The following is a 15,745-nucleotide window of genomic DNA, read 5'->3' as shown; positions in this document are numbered from 1 at the left end:
GGCCCTGCCTCTGCGTGTAGATCGCTGGAGGGCGTCTGTCTTTTGCTCAGACAGGATGGGGTTAAAAGAGCCGCTGATTGGGGGCTCTGGCGCACTCAGGCCGGCGGGGACGGAGGGGCACAGAGTGCGGGGCGGGCCTGCGGTGGCAAAGGCCGGCGTGACTTTGCACCAGCCTGAGGCGCGCTGTGCGCTCTCCCGGGGAAGTTGTCCCTGGATCCCGGGAACCCGGCAGTGGCGGGCTGCACAGGCTCCGCGGAAGAGGGGTGTGGAGAGTGACCCGTGCTCGCACACAGGCCCCTCGGTGGCGGCAGCAGCAGCCCTAACTTCTCCCGCCCGCCTCTGGGGTCCGCGCTTTCAGCCGCGGCTTGCGCCCGCCTCTGGATTCCGCGCTTTCAGCCGCGGCTCGCGCCCGTCTCTGGATTCCGCGCTTTCAGCCGCGGCTCGCGCCCGTCTCTGGGGTCCGCGCTTTTAGCCGCGGCTCGCGCCCGTCTCTGGGGTTCGCGCTTTTAGCCGCGGCTCGCGCCCGTCTCTGGAGTTCCTTTAAGCAGCGTTCTTAAACCCCTCTCCTCACGCCCCAGGAAACAAAGAGGGAAGGAAAAGTCTCCTGCCTCTTCTGCAGGTGCAGGGTTTTCCCCGGAATCCCTCCCGGCTAGCTGTGGTGCACTAACCCCTTCAGGCTGTGTTCAAGCCGCCAACCCCAGTCCTCTCCCTGCGCTCCGGCCTCAGCTCGCAGCCCCGCCCGCCCCGGCGGGTGAGCAGACAAGCCTCTCGAGCTGGTGAGTGCCGGTCGGCACCGATCCTCTGTGCGGGAATCTCCCCGCTTTGCCCTCCGCACCCGTTGCTGTGCACTCCTCCGCAGCTTCGAAGCTCCCCCCTCCGCCTCCCGCAGTCTCCGCCCGCGAAGGGGCTTCCTAGAGTGTGGAAACTTTTCCTCCTTCACAGCTCCCTCCCACTGGTGCAGGTGCCGTCCCTATTCTTTTGTCTCTGTTTTTTCTTTTGCCCTACCCAGGTACATGGGGAGTTTCTTGCCTTTTGGGAGGTCTGAGGTCTTCTGCCAGCCTTCAGTAGGTGTTCTGTAGGAGTTGTTCCACGTGTAGATGTATTTCTGGTGTATCTGTGGGGAGGAAGGTGATCTCCGCGTCTTACTCTTCCGCCATCTTCCCTACTTATCCGAGAGACTTCTTTGCTCACACTCCAGGGTGGGCGGGGCTGGGAGCTGAGGCTCCGGCTTCAGTCGGAGTGCAGGGAGAGGACTGGGGTTGGTGGCGTGAACACAGCCTGCGGGGTTTAGTGCACCACGGATAGCTGGGAGGGAGTCCGGGGAAAAGTCTGGATCTGCCGAAGAGACAAGAGACTTTCTTCCCTCTTTGTTTCCTGGTGTGCAAGGACAGGGGATTAAGAGCGCTGCTTAAGGGAGCTCCAGAGACGGGCGTGAACCACGCCTAAAAGCGCAGACCCCAGAGAGGGGCAGGAGGTGCTAAGGCTGCTGTTGCCACTACCAAGAAGCCTGTGTGTGAGCCTAGGTCACTATCCACACCTCCCTTCTGAGGAGACTGTGCAGCCTACCACTGCCAAGTTCCCAGGATCCAGGGACAACTTCCCTGGAAGAACGCATGGTGAGCCTCAGGATGGTGCAACGTCACGCCAGGCTCTGCTGCCGCAGGCTCACCCACACTCTGTGCCCTCCATTCACCCCAGCCTGAGTGAGCCAGAGCCCCCGAATCAGTGGCTGCTTTAACGCCGTCCTGTCTGAGCGAAGAACAGATGCCCTCCAGGGACCTACATGCAGAGGTGGGGCCAAATCCAAAGTTGAGACCCCGGGAGCTGAGAGAACAAAGAAGAGAAAGGGAAATCTCTCCCAGGAGCCTCAGAAGCAGTGGATTAAAGCTCCACAATCAACTTGATGTACCCTGAATCTGTGGAATACATGAATAGACAACGAATCATCCCAAACTGAGGAGGTGAACTTTGAGAGAAAGATTTATGATTTTTCCCCTTTTCCTCTTTTTGTCAGTGTGAATGTATATGCTTCTGTGTGAGATTTTGCCTGTATAGCTTTGCTTCCACCATTTGTCCTAAGGTTCTATCCATACGTTTTTTTTTTTAATTTTTTTTAGTAACTATTGTTTTTAATTTAATAATTTTATTATATTTTACTTTATTTTACTTTATCTTCTTTCTTTCCTTCCTTTTTTCCTTCCTTCCTTCATTCCTTCCATCCTTCCTCCCTCCATCCCTCCCTCCCTCCCTCCTTTCTTTCTTTCCTTCCTTCTTTTCATCTTTTTTTCTTTCTTCCTTTCTTTCTTTCTTTCTTCCTTACTTTCTTTCTTTCTTTCTTTCTTCCTTACTTTCTTTCTTTCTTCCTGCTTCTACTAATGCATTATCTCTAGTTTTTCTCCCTTTTATTCTGAGCCATGTGGATGAAAGGCTCTTGGTGCTGCAGCCAGGAGTCAGTGCTGTGCCTCTGAGGTGGGAGAGCCAACTTCAGGACACTGGTCAACAAGAGACCTCCCAGCACCATATAATATCAAATGGCAAAAATCTCCCAGAGATCTTCATCTCAATGCCAGCACCCAGCTTCACTCAACGACCAGCAAGCTACAGTGCTGGACACCCTATACCAAACAACTAGCAAAACAGGAACACAACCCCACCCATTATCAGAGAGGCTGCCTAAAATCATAATAAGTCCACAGACACCCCCAAACACAACACCAGAGGTGGACCTGCCCACCAGAGAGACAAGACCCAGCCTCATCCACCAGAACACAGGCACTAGTTCCCTTCACCAGGAAGCCTACACAACCCACTGAACCAACCTTAGCCACTGGGGACAGACACCAAAAACAACAGGAACTACGAACCTGCAGTGTGCAAAAAGAAGACCCCAAACACAGTAAGATAAGCAAAATGAGAAGACAGAAAAACACACCGCAGATGAAGGAGCAAGATAAAAATCCACCAGACCTAACAAATGAAGAGGAAATAGGCAGTCTACCTGAAAAAGAATTCAGAATAATGATAGTAAAGATGATCCAAAATCTAGGAAATAGAATAGACAAAATGCAAGAAACATTTAACAGGGACTGAGAAGAACTAAAGATGAAACAAACAATGATTAATAACACAATAAATGAATTTAAAAATACTCTAGTTGGGACCAATAGCAGAATAACTGAGACAGAAGAACAGGTAAGTGACCTGGAAGATAAAATAGTGGAAATATCTACTGCAAAACAGAATAAAGAAAAAAGAATGAAAAGAACTGAAGACAGTCTCAGAGACCTCTGGGACAACATTAAACACAACAACATTTGAAGTATTGGGGTTCCAGAAGGAGAAGAGAAAAAGAAAGGGACTGAGAAAATATTTGAAGAGATTACAGTTCAAAACTTCCCTACTATGGGAAAGGAAATAGTTAATCAAGCCCAGGAAGCACAGAGAGTCCCATACAGGATAAATCCAAAGAGAAATATGCCAAGACACATATTAATCAAACTATCAAAAATTAAATACAATGAAAGCATATTAAAAGCAGTAAGGGAAAAACAACAAATAACACACAAGGGAATCCCCATAAGGTTAACAGCTGATCTCTCAGCAGAAACTGTGCAAGCCAGAGAGGAGGGGCAGGACATATTTAAAGTGATGAAGGAGAAAAACCTGAAACCAAGATTACACTACCCAGCAAGGATCTCATTCAGATTTGACAGAGAAATTAAAACCTTTACAGACAAGCAAGAGCTGAGAGAGTTCAGCACCACCAAACCAGCTTTACAACAAATGCTAAAGGAACTTCTCTAGACAAGAAAAACAAGAGAAGGAAAAGACCTACAATAACAACCCAAAACAATTAAGAAAATGAGGATAGGAACATACATATCGATAATTACCTTAAATGTAAATGGATTAAATTCTCCCACGAAAGTACACAGATTTGCTGAATGGATACAAAAACAAGACCCATATATATGCTGTCTACAAGAGATCCACTTCAGACCATGAGACACATACAGACTGAAAGTAAGGAGATGGAAAAATATATTCCATGCAAATGGAAACCAAAAGAAAGCTGGAGGAACAATTCTCATATCAGATAAAATAGACTTTAAAATAAAGAGTATTAGAAGAGACAAAGAAGGACACTACATAATGATCAAGGGATCGATCCAAGAAGAAGATGTAACAATTGTAAATATTTATGCACCCAAAATAGAAGCACCTCAATACATAAGGAAAATGCTAACAGCCATAAAAGAAGAAATCGACAGTAACACATTCATAGTAGGGGACTTTAACACCCCACTTTCACCAATGGACAGACCATCCAAATGAAAATAAATAAGGAAACACAAGCTAAATGATACATTGAACAAGATGGACTTAATTGATAATTATAAGACACTCCATCCAAAAACAACAGAACACACATTTTTCTCAAGTGCTCATGGAACATTCTCCAGGATACATCATATCTTGGGTCACAAATCAAGCCTTGGCAAATTTAAGAAAATTGAAATTGTATCAAGTATCTTTTATGAAAACAATGCTATGAGACTAGATATCATTTACAGGAAAAGATCTGTAAAAATTACTAACAAATGGAGGCTAAACAATACACTACTTAATAACAAAGTGATCACGGAAGAAATAAAAGAGGAAATTAAAATAATTAGAAACAAATGACAATGGAGACATGATGACCCAAAACCTATGGGATGCAGCAAAAGCAGTTCTAAGAGGGAAGTTTATAACAATAGAAGCCCACTATAAGAAACAGGAAACATCTCGAATAAACAACATAACCTTACACCTAAAGCAATTAGAGAAAGAAGAACAAAAAAACACAAAGTTAGCAGAAGGAAAGAAATCGTAAAAATCAGATTAGAAATAAATGAAAAAGAAATGAAGGAAACAATAGCAAAGATCAATAAAACTAAAAGATGCTTCTTTGAGAAGATAAAAAAAATTGATAAAACATTAGCCAGACTCATCAAGAAAAATGGGAGAAGACTCAAATCAATAGAATTAGAAATGAAAAAGGAGAAGTAACAAGTGACACTGCAGAAATACAAAAGATCATGAGAGATTACTACAAGAAACTCTATGCCAGTAAAATGGACAACCTGGAAGAAATGGACAAATTCTTAGAAATGCACAACCTGCCAAGACTGAATCAGGAAGAAATAGAAAATATGAACAGACCAATCACAAACACTGAAATTGATACTGTGATTAAAAATCTTCCAACAAACAAAAGCCCAGGAACAGATGGTTTCACAGGCGACTTCTATCAAACATTTAGAGAAGAGCTAACACCTATACTTCTCAAACTCTTCCAAAATATAGCAGAGGGAGGAACACTCCCAAATTCATTCTATGAGGCCACAATCACCTTGATACCAAAACCAGACAAGGATGTCACAAAGAAAGAAGACTACAGGCCATTATCACTGATGAACATAGATGCAAAAATCCTCAACAAAATACTAGCAAACAGAATTCAACAGCTCATTAAAAGGATCATACACCATGATCAAGTGGGGTTTATTCCAGGAATGCAAGGATTCTTCAACATATACAAATCAATCAATGTGATAAACCATATTAACAAATTGAAGAAGAAAAACCATATGATCATCTCAATAGATGCAGAGAAAACTTTCGACAAAATTCAACACCCATTTATGATTAAAACCCTGCAGAAAGTAGGCATAGAGGGAACTTTTCTCAACATAATAAAGGCCATATATGACAAACCCACAGCCAACATCATGCTCAATGGTGAAAACTTGAAAGCATTTCCACTAAGATCAGGAAGAAGACAAGGTTGCCCACTCTCACCACTCTTATTCAACATAGTTTTGGAAGTTTTAGCCACAGCAATCAGAGAAGAAAAGGAAATAAAAGGAATCCAAATCAGAAAAGAAAAAGTAAAGTGGTCACTGTTTGCAGATAACATGATACTATACAGAGAGAATCCTAAAGATGCTACCAGAAAACTACTAGACCTAATCAATGAATTTGGTAAAGTTGCAGGATACAATATTAATGCACCAAAATCTCTGGCATTCCTATACACTAATGATGAAAAATCTGAAAGTGAAACCAAGAAAACACTCCCATATACCATTGCAACAAAAAGAATAAAATATCTAGGAAAAAATCTACCTAAGGAGACAAAAGACCTGTATGCAGAAAATTATAAGACACTGATGAAAGAAATTAAAGATGATACAAATAAATGAAGAAATATACCATATTCTTGGACTGGAAGAATCAACATTGTGAAATTGACTCTACTACCCAAAGCAATCTACATATTCAATGCAATACCTATCAAACTACCACTGACAATTTTCACAAAACTAGAACACAAAATTTCACAGTTTGTATGGAAACACAAAAGACTCTGAATAGCCAAAGCAACCTTGAGAGCAAGAAATGGAGCTGGATGAATCAGAGTCCCTGACTTCAGACTATACTACAAAGCTACAGTAATCAAGCCAGTATGGTACTGGCACAAAAACAGAAAGATAGATCAATGGAACAGCATTGAAAGCCAAGAGATAAACCCACCACATATGGTCACCTTATCTTTGATAAAGGAGGCAGGAATGTACAGTGGAGAAAAGACAGCCTCTTCAATAAGTGGTGCTGGGAAAACTGGACAGGTACATGTAAAAGTATGAGATTAGATCACTCCCTAACAACATACACAAAAATAAACTCAACATAGGTTAAAGACCTAAATGTAAGGCCAGAAACTATCAAACTCTTAGAGGAAATCACAGGCAGAACACTCTATGACATAAATCACAGCAAGATCCTTTTTGACCCACCTCCTAGAGAAATTGAAATAAAAACAAAAATAAACAAATGGGAGCTAAGGAAACTTCAAAGATTTTACACAGCAAAGGAAACAATAAACAAGACCAGAAGACAACCCTCAGAATGGGAGAAAATATTTGCCAATGAAACAACTGACAAAGGATTAATTTCCAAAATTTACAAGCAGCTAATGCAGCTCAATAACAAAAAAACAGCAACCCAATCCAAAAATGGACTGAAGACTTAAATAGACGTTTCTCCAAAGAATATATACAGACTGCCAATAAATACATGAAAGAATGCTCAACATCATTAATCATTAGAGAAATGCAAATCAAAACTACAATGAGATATCATCTCACACCAGTCAGAATGGCCATCATCAAAAAATCTAGAAACAATAAATGCTGGAGAGGGTGTGGAGAAAAGGGAACCCTCTTGCACTGCTGGTGGGAATGTGAATTGGTACAGCCACTATGGAGAACAGTATGGAGGTTCCTTAAAAAACTACAAATAGAACTACCATATGACCCAGAAATCCCACTACTGGGCATATACCCTGAGAAAACCATAATTCAGGAAGAGTCATATACCAAAATGTTCATTGCAGCTCTATTTACAATAGCCCAGAGATGGAAACAACCGCAGTGTTCATCATCGGATGAATGGATAAAGAAGATGTGGCACATATATACAATGGAATATTACTCTGCCATAAAAAGAAACAAAATTGAGCTATTTGTAATGAGGTGGTTGGACCTAGAGTCTGTAATACAGAGTGAAGTAAGTCAGAAAGAGAAAGACAAATACCATATGCTAACACATATATATGGAATTTAAGGGAAAAAATGTCATGAAGAACCTAGTGGTAAGACAGGAATAAAGACACAGACCTACTAGAGAATGGACTTGAGGATATGCAGAGGGGGACAGGTAAGCTGTGACAAAGCGAGAGAGAGGCGTTTACATATATACACTACCAAACGTAAGGTAGATATCTGGTGGCAAGCAGCTGCATAACACAGGGAGATCAACTCGGTGCTTTGTGACCGCCTGGAGGGGTGGGATAGGGATCGTGTGAGGGAGGGAGACGCAAGAGGGAAGAGATATGGGAACATATGTATATGTATAACTGATTCACTGTGTTATAAAGCAGAAACTAACACACCATTGTAAAGCAATTATACCCCAATAAAGATTTTAAAAAAAAGAAAAGAAGAAAAAAAGAAAGTCATTCTGAATTTCCAATTGCACTTAATGCTAACATCTAAAATAATTTCCTGAATATTAAACCAGTTGTTTTCTAAAGACAGTAGTATACTATGTACTAGAAAAAATGAATTTTTATTCTTTCAACCCTCTTTGGAAGATTTTCTTATGCTATATAAAACAAGCAATCATAAATATAATTTTCTATGAGCATATTTTAGGTGATAATTTATAAAAAATAAAATAAAATTATATCTTAAACATCCTTACATGTCAATACATATAACACTGATTTTTAAACCTGGTTTTCCATTTTCTGAATGTATACATAATTTATCTTGTATTTAATCTTTGTTTGCAAAATTTTATAATAATAACAGTAAACATCATTGTAACCCAGAATTTTATGTCATTCTTTGTCACTTTCATAAAAAGTATTTTAGCCTAATTTCTGATATTATATTATTTACTCATATCAAATTTAAAAAATTCTTATATTGCCTTTTAGAGTTTGTTGTTAGTTTATTTCATTTAAAAGTCTGTTTTTATTGTGGTAGAATATACATAACATAACGTTTACCATCATAATCATTCTAAACTGTGCAACTGTGACATTAGTTCCATTCACAAGGTCGTGCCAGTATCATCAATATCAATCTTGAGAAATTTGTCCTTATCTTAAACAGAAACTCTGGAGCTATTAAAAAATAACTCCCCATTTTTCCCTCTCCTGGACCTGGAAAACTCTATTCTGTCTGTATAAATTTGTTTATTTTAAATACCTCATATTTAAAATCACCTAATATTTTTAAAAATTATCTATCTTATTTCATTTAGCATAATGTTTTAAAGGTTTATATCTGTGGTAGTTGTATCAGAATTTCATTCCTTTTTAAGTTGAATTACATTCCCTTATATGTATATATCACTTTTTGTTTATTCATTCATCTGTTGATGAACACTTAGATTATTTCACCTTTGGGCTATTGTAAATAATGTTGTTATGAACATTTGTATACAAACACCTGAGTCCTTGCATGCAATTATTCTGGGCATATACCTAGAAGTGAAATTCCTAGATCATATAGTAATTCTATGTTTAACTTTTGTAGTAAATGCCAAACTTTTTATACAGTGACTGTACCATTTGAATTTCCACTAGCAATGTGCAATGGCTCCAATTTCTCCACATTCTTGACAAGACTTATTATCTATTTTTTGATCATAGCTATCCAAATGGGTACAAAATGGCCTCTCATTGTGATTTTCATTTTCATTTCTCTAATGACTAGAATTATTGACCATCTTTTTATAAGCTTATTGGATATTTGTGTATCTTCTTTGGAGAAATGTCTATTCAAGTTCTTTGCTTATTTTAAAATTGGGTTTTTGTTTTCAGTTGTAGGAATTCTCTACACAGTCTGGATATAAATTCCTTATCAGATAGATGATTTGCAAATATTTTCTCCCACTCTGTGTCCTCTTTTCACTCTCTTGATTGTGTCCTTTAATGCACAAAATCTTTAATTTAGATGAAATGCAAGTTATTATTTTTTCTTTTATTGCTTGTGCTTTTGGTTTCATATCTATGAAATCATTTCCAAATTCAATTTCTTGAAAATTTTTCTTCTATATTTTCTACTGAGTTTTACATATTTGCTTTCACATTTAGGTCTTTTTTTTTACACGTTAAATATCTTCCAATTTTATTTGTCAATTATACCTCAATAAAGTTAAACAACAAAAAAAATATCACGAAACAAGCTGAGAAGAAAAAAACTGTTAACTGCTCAGCTAAAACCAGACTTATCTTTCCTTTGGGTGAGCTTAAGAGGGGTCTGTCTCTTAGAGTTTAGCCCCTAGAGTACCCCTCAGCCTCTACTGCCCACCCAGCCTCCTAACCCAGAGTGGTATCTGCCCTGCTCTCGTTCTGGTTCCCACCTGAAGCCTTCCCAGCAGCCAGAGTGGCTCAAATCTGCACACACCTGTGGGAACCAGAAATGGCCCTTCTTAAGCTTAATTTCAGGGACAAGAAAGTTCTGTATCATTAAATAATATACGCCCCAGGGGATGGTCCCCCTTCCTTTCCTACTGTGACAAATATAGGTCTTGATCAGGTTTGGTTAACTTTTGTATATTGTGTAAGCTAAGTGTCTAAGTTCATTCTTTTGCATAAGGATATCCAGTTGTTCAGTATCATTTGTTGAATAATTTATTATTTCCTCCATTGAAAGATCTTGGCACCCTTGTCAAAAATAAATAAGTCATAGATGTAACAGTTTATTTCTTGGCTCTCTATTCTAGTCTATTTGTCTATATGTCTATCTTTATTCCAGTACCACATTGTTTTGATTTCTGTAGCTTTACAGCAAGTTTGAAATCAGCAAATGTGAGTCCTCAAAACTTTGCTCCTTTGCAATATGTTTTTGGCTAGTTGGGATCACTTGAATTTCCATATGGATTTGTAGATTTTGTTTTCTGTTTCTATTGATTACTTTGGGTAATATTTTAACATTGTTAAGTTTTTTAATTCATGAATACAGGATATTTTTTCACTTATTAGCGTATTCTTTAATTTATTTCAGTAATGTTTTGTAATTTGTATTAGTCTTTCACCTCCTTGGTTAAATTTATTGCTAAATATTTTATTATATTTGATGCTATTGTAAATAAAAGTTTTCTTAATTTACATTTTGTATTATTCATTTCTGGTGTATAGAAATGCAACGTACTTTTTGTGTGAATGTGTTTGTCTAACATTCATGTTCTTGTGTGTGATATTTGTTTTCTACAAATATAATTACATCATTTACAAGCAAAGATAGTTTTTCCTCCTTTCCAATTTGGATGTACTTTATTTCTCATAGCTTTTTCCTACCTGGTGCTTCGCCTCGAACTTCTAACTGTATTTTAAATAGAAATTGTGGAAGCAGGAATCTTTGTCTTGTTCCTGATATTAAAAGAAAATCTTTCTGTCTTTCACCATTGAATATGATGATGTTAGCTATTGATTTTTCATATATAGCCTTCATCATCTTGAAGAAATGTCCTTCTATTCCTAGAATGGAGAGTTTTTTATCAAGAAAGAATTTTGAAGTTTATCAAACACTTTTTCTGTATCTGTTGCAATGATCATATGATTTTTTTTCCTTCATTCTCTTTAGTTAACTCATACGAAATGTTGACTTAGGGTACGTAATTGGAGTATAAAATTGTAGTGGTCCAAATGATTGTTTACTTGTTATACCTACATCTATTGAACAATCTACCTTCATCCACTGATTTGATATACAACTATATCATATACTAAAATTTTATATGTACTTAAATGTATTTCTGAGCTTTCTTCTCACAGTTTAAATATTGTAGTTTTGTAGTACCCTTAATTATCTGTTGAACAATTCTTCTCCAATTATATTCCAAAATGTTCTTTGCTTATTCACTCTTTCATATGAGCATTAGATTCATTTATGTCTCTACACAAAAAAAAAACTCATTTGAAATTTTATTGTAATTTAATTTATAGAAAATCTGGGGGTAATATTTACATGTCTGCATTTAGCTATGCTTCCTGTATGTCTTTACTCAACATTTGGTAGTTTCCTTCATATGCTTTCTGTGATTTTTGTTAATTTGTTCCAAAACATTTCATGTTCTATAAATGTGACTGTAATTAAGATATCTTTCACATCACAGTTTATAACTAGTTAAGCAAATGGATAGCAATTGTGGAAACTTAGTTTCTTAGTGTCAGAGTGAGTGGATACAGATAAACAAGGGGAAAAACAAGATAATTGTTTTGATGCTGGGTTTAGAATCAGGGGCATCAGTATGAACTCATGTTTAACTTAATATAGATACAGATGGATACATATAAAAATATCTGTAGACATATGTTTATAGTTGGCTTAGTGTACATATTAACATTTCTTTACTTTTTCAACTGAGAGGGACTAAAACCAGTGGCAGTGAGCACTGAGCTCAGTGACAATGAGCACAATACAAACCCTAGTTTTTATTTTCTATGACTATTTTCTAATGAAAGGAACCAGGGTTACGTGGAGAAATAGTTGAGTTTAGGGCGAAGGTAGAGCATCTTATAAGGCCAGAAAAGAAGCAAAACAACAACAACAACAACAATGAAAGTATATCAAATGGGCAAGGAGCTACCTGAAAGAGCTCCCAATGATGAAACTGAAACAGCTCCCAATGACTAAAGCTGGAAGAGTTTAGGCAAAAAAAAATATTTAAATAATGTTTTATTATAACCCCAATTATAAATATTGAGGAGCCCATATAGATATAAATAAATGGAGTGTAATAGACACAGCTCCCATGTAGAAAAGTTTAAATAAACTATATATATATATTCCACACTTAAGGAGGTAGAGCATAACTCCACACTCCTTAAGTGTAAATTTCATATAATGACTTCCTTCCACATGGTACACCATAGAAATGGCAAATAAACAGTAACTTATCCAGTAATGAAGAAACATGAAAAAATTAGTTAGGTGTTAACATTAACATTAATGGTAATGTCATGTTGATAGTATATACCTTTGATATGATGTGATGAGAACAGCACTTTATCTCTGTGTCTCACTCCCCAAAAAATACAACCCAATTTAATCATGACAAAAACACCAAAGAAACTCATCCAAGGGCATAACTGTGAAATGTCTGACCAGTTTGTTTCAAAACTGTCAAGGTCATATAAAACAAGGAAAGTCTAAAAAACTGTCACAGCCAAGAGGAGCCAAGGGCAACATGACTACTAATTGTAATGTGGTACCCTGTATATAACCCTGGAAGAGAAAAAGGATATTAGCTAAAAACTAAGGTAATCTAAATACAGTTTGTACTTTAGTTAATAATTTATCAGTATTGGATCACTATTTGTGACAAATATATGAAACCAACATATTAACAATATATCATGTTTGTTAGGTAGCTGGGTGTGGATTATATGGGAACTCTATTACCATCACAACTTTTCTCTAAACCTAAAACTGTTCTAAAATGAAAAGATTTTTAACTAATAGTTGTGTAAGTGGGTATATTTCTCTTGTTACTGGCCATAATATTGTTTCTTTATTGCAAGTTATATGTACTTTGCTTTTCAAGTAGGTAGCCTTTATCATGGTTAGAATATTTCTTGTACTGAGTATACTCCTTTTCTACTCTTGCTGTTTTGTTTTAGAAATGTATGTTGAAATTTATATATGCCTTTTTCACAACAATAATGATTTTAATGGTTATTTGCAAGTTTAGGTGAGTTTAAGTATATTGATATATTTTTAGCTATTGTGTCTTAAATTGATTAGTATCTTTTATTTCATAACATATTTTCAAACTATGTCATTGAGAGAGGAACCTTTAATAATTCCCAAGTGAAGGTATTGAAAACTTCACGTGTCAAGTGATTATTTTTAAGTGCTTTTATATGTCTGAAAATGAATTTTGAGATGATATGTACCAGCACAAAGCCACTCATTTTAATTAAAGGCTTCAGTTAGGGCCAGTTCTATAATATATATATATATATATATATATATATATATATATATATATATATAAAATTACAAAGAATATATAATTATATTATATATATAATATTTATAATTACAAATAATATATGTTGTATATATCACATATATTCTTTGTATTTAATTCTTTTCCATTATAGGTTATTACAAGATATTGAGTATGGTTCCCTGTGCTAAACAATAAATCATTGTTGTTTATCTATTTTATATATGGTAGTGTGTATCTGTTAATCCTGTACTCCTAATTTATACCTCTCCCACACCCACCCTTGCTTGCCCTTTGTTAACCATAAGTTTGTTTTCCATGTCTGTGAGAGTCTGTTTCTGTTTTGTAAATAAGTTCATTTGTACTATTTTTTAGATTCCATATATAGGGATATAGTATGATATTTGTCTTTCTTTGTTTTACTTTATTTAGTGTGATAATCTCTAGGTCAATCCCTGTTGCTGCAAATGGCATTACTTCATTCTTTTTTTATGACTGAATAATATTCAATCATATATATATACCACATCTTTATCCATTCATCTGTTGATGGACACTTAAGTTGCTTCCATGTCCTGGCTATTGTAAATTGTTCTTCTACAAACATTGGGGTGCATGTATCTTTTTAAATTAGAGTTTTGTCTTTTGCAGATATATGCCCAGGTATGGGATTTCTGGATCATATGGTAACTCTATTTTCCAGTTTTTTAAGGAAACTTCATATTGTTTTCCATAGTGGCTACACCAATTTATATTCCCACCAATGTAGAAGGGTACTTTTTTTCTTCACACCCTCTCCAGCGTTTATTATTTGTAGACATTTTAATCATGGCCATTCAGACCAGTGTGAGGTGTTACCACATTGTAGTTTTGATTTGCATTTCTCTAATACTTAGTGATGTTGAGCATCTTTTCATGTGTCTTTTGGTCATCTGTATGTCTTTGGAGAAATGTCCATTTAGGTCTCCTTCACATTTTTTGATTGGGTTGTTTTTGACATTGAGTTGTATGAACTGTTTGTATATTTTGGAAAATAAGCACTTGTCTGTCACATCCTTTGAAAATATTTTCTCCTGGTCCACAAGGTGTCTTTCTTTTTGTTTATGGTTTCCTTTGCTGTGCAAAAACTTTTGTTTATTAAGCCTCATTTGTTTATTTTTGCTTTTATTCCTTTTGCCTTGGAAGACTCACCTAAGAAAATATTTCTACAATTTATGTCAGAAAATGTTTTGTCTATGTTCTCTTCTAGGAATTTTATGGTGTAACGTCTCATATTTAAGCCTTTAAGCCATTTTTAGTTTATTTTTGTGTATGGTGTGAGCGAGTGCTCTAACTACATTGATTTACATGTGGCTGTCCAGCTTCCCCAACACAACTTGCTCAAGATACTGTCTTTTCTCCATTGAATATTCTTGCTTCCTTTGTTGAAGGTTAATTGCCCTTAGGTGTGTGGGTTTATTTTTGGGCTTGTAAGAGTTTATTATGTATTCTGAATAGTAGATCTTTCTTGGGCATATGATTTGCAAATATTTTCTCCACTCTGTGGACTTTCTTCACACTTTCTTTTCAGATATTATATCTTTCCTCTAATAGAATATTAATTATTGAAATGTTCTCTTTGAATTCTAGAACAATTCTCTTTTTTTTAGAATGAGGTAGTAATACATTTGAACATTTAAGTTTAATTAAGACAAGAAGCATCAGAACTCCATGTAAGTGGATAATGCCTGTGCTACTTTTCTCCACTACATACCTTAAGAAGGATCAATATATGTATGCCTGCCAAAGCATGATCTAGTATATTTATTCTCCCAGGAAGCATAGTGGCCCAATTGTTCCATATCAAGTATTAAAGCTTTAGAGTGAAGTTGGTAGTACCATGATGAAATTTTATCTCTACAAATCAAAATGGAAACTACTAGGTGACAAAGGGATGTTACCTCATTTATTTCTATATTTTAACCTAAGAAGATTCTATCACAAAATAAGTATTTGCTGAATTAAGTAGGTCTATCCAGTTCCATATGTAGTGGCCTAGTTAATAATCAATAATGTAATTCAATAGGAAATCAATAAATGTTGACTGAATTTAAATATTTACAAATAAAATGTCTGAACCCAGAAGTAGGAATGTGAAAAGTCTTATTTCCTTCCTTTTCTTTTAAGATAA

The sequence above is a fragment of the Aethalodelphis obliquidens genome, unplaced genomic scaffold (assembly GCF_003676395.1).
Source record: "Aethalodelphis obliquidens isolate GAN/ISIS:26980383/991018 unplaced genomic scaffold, ASM367639v1 scaffold106, whole genome shotgun sequence".
Lineage (NCBI taxonomy): Eukaryota > Metazoa > Chordata > Mammalia > Artiodactyla > Delphinidae > Aethalodelphis > Aethalodelphis obliquidens.
Note: the sequence above shows the minus strand (reverse complement) of the source record.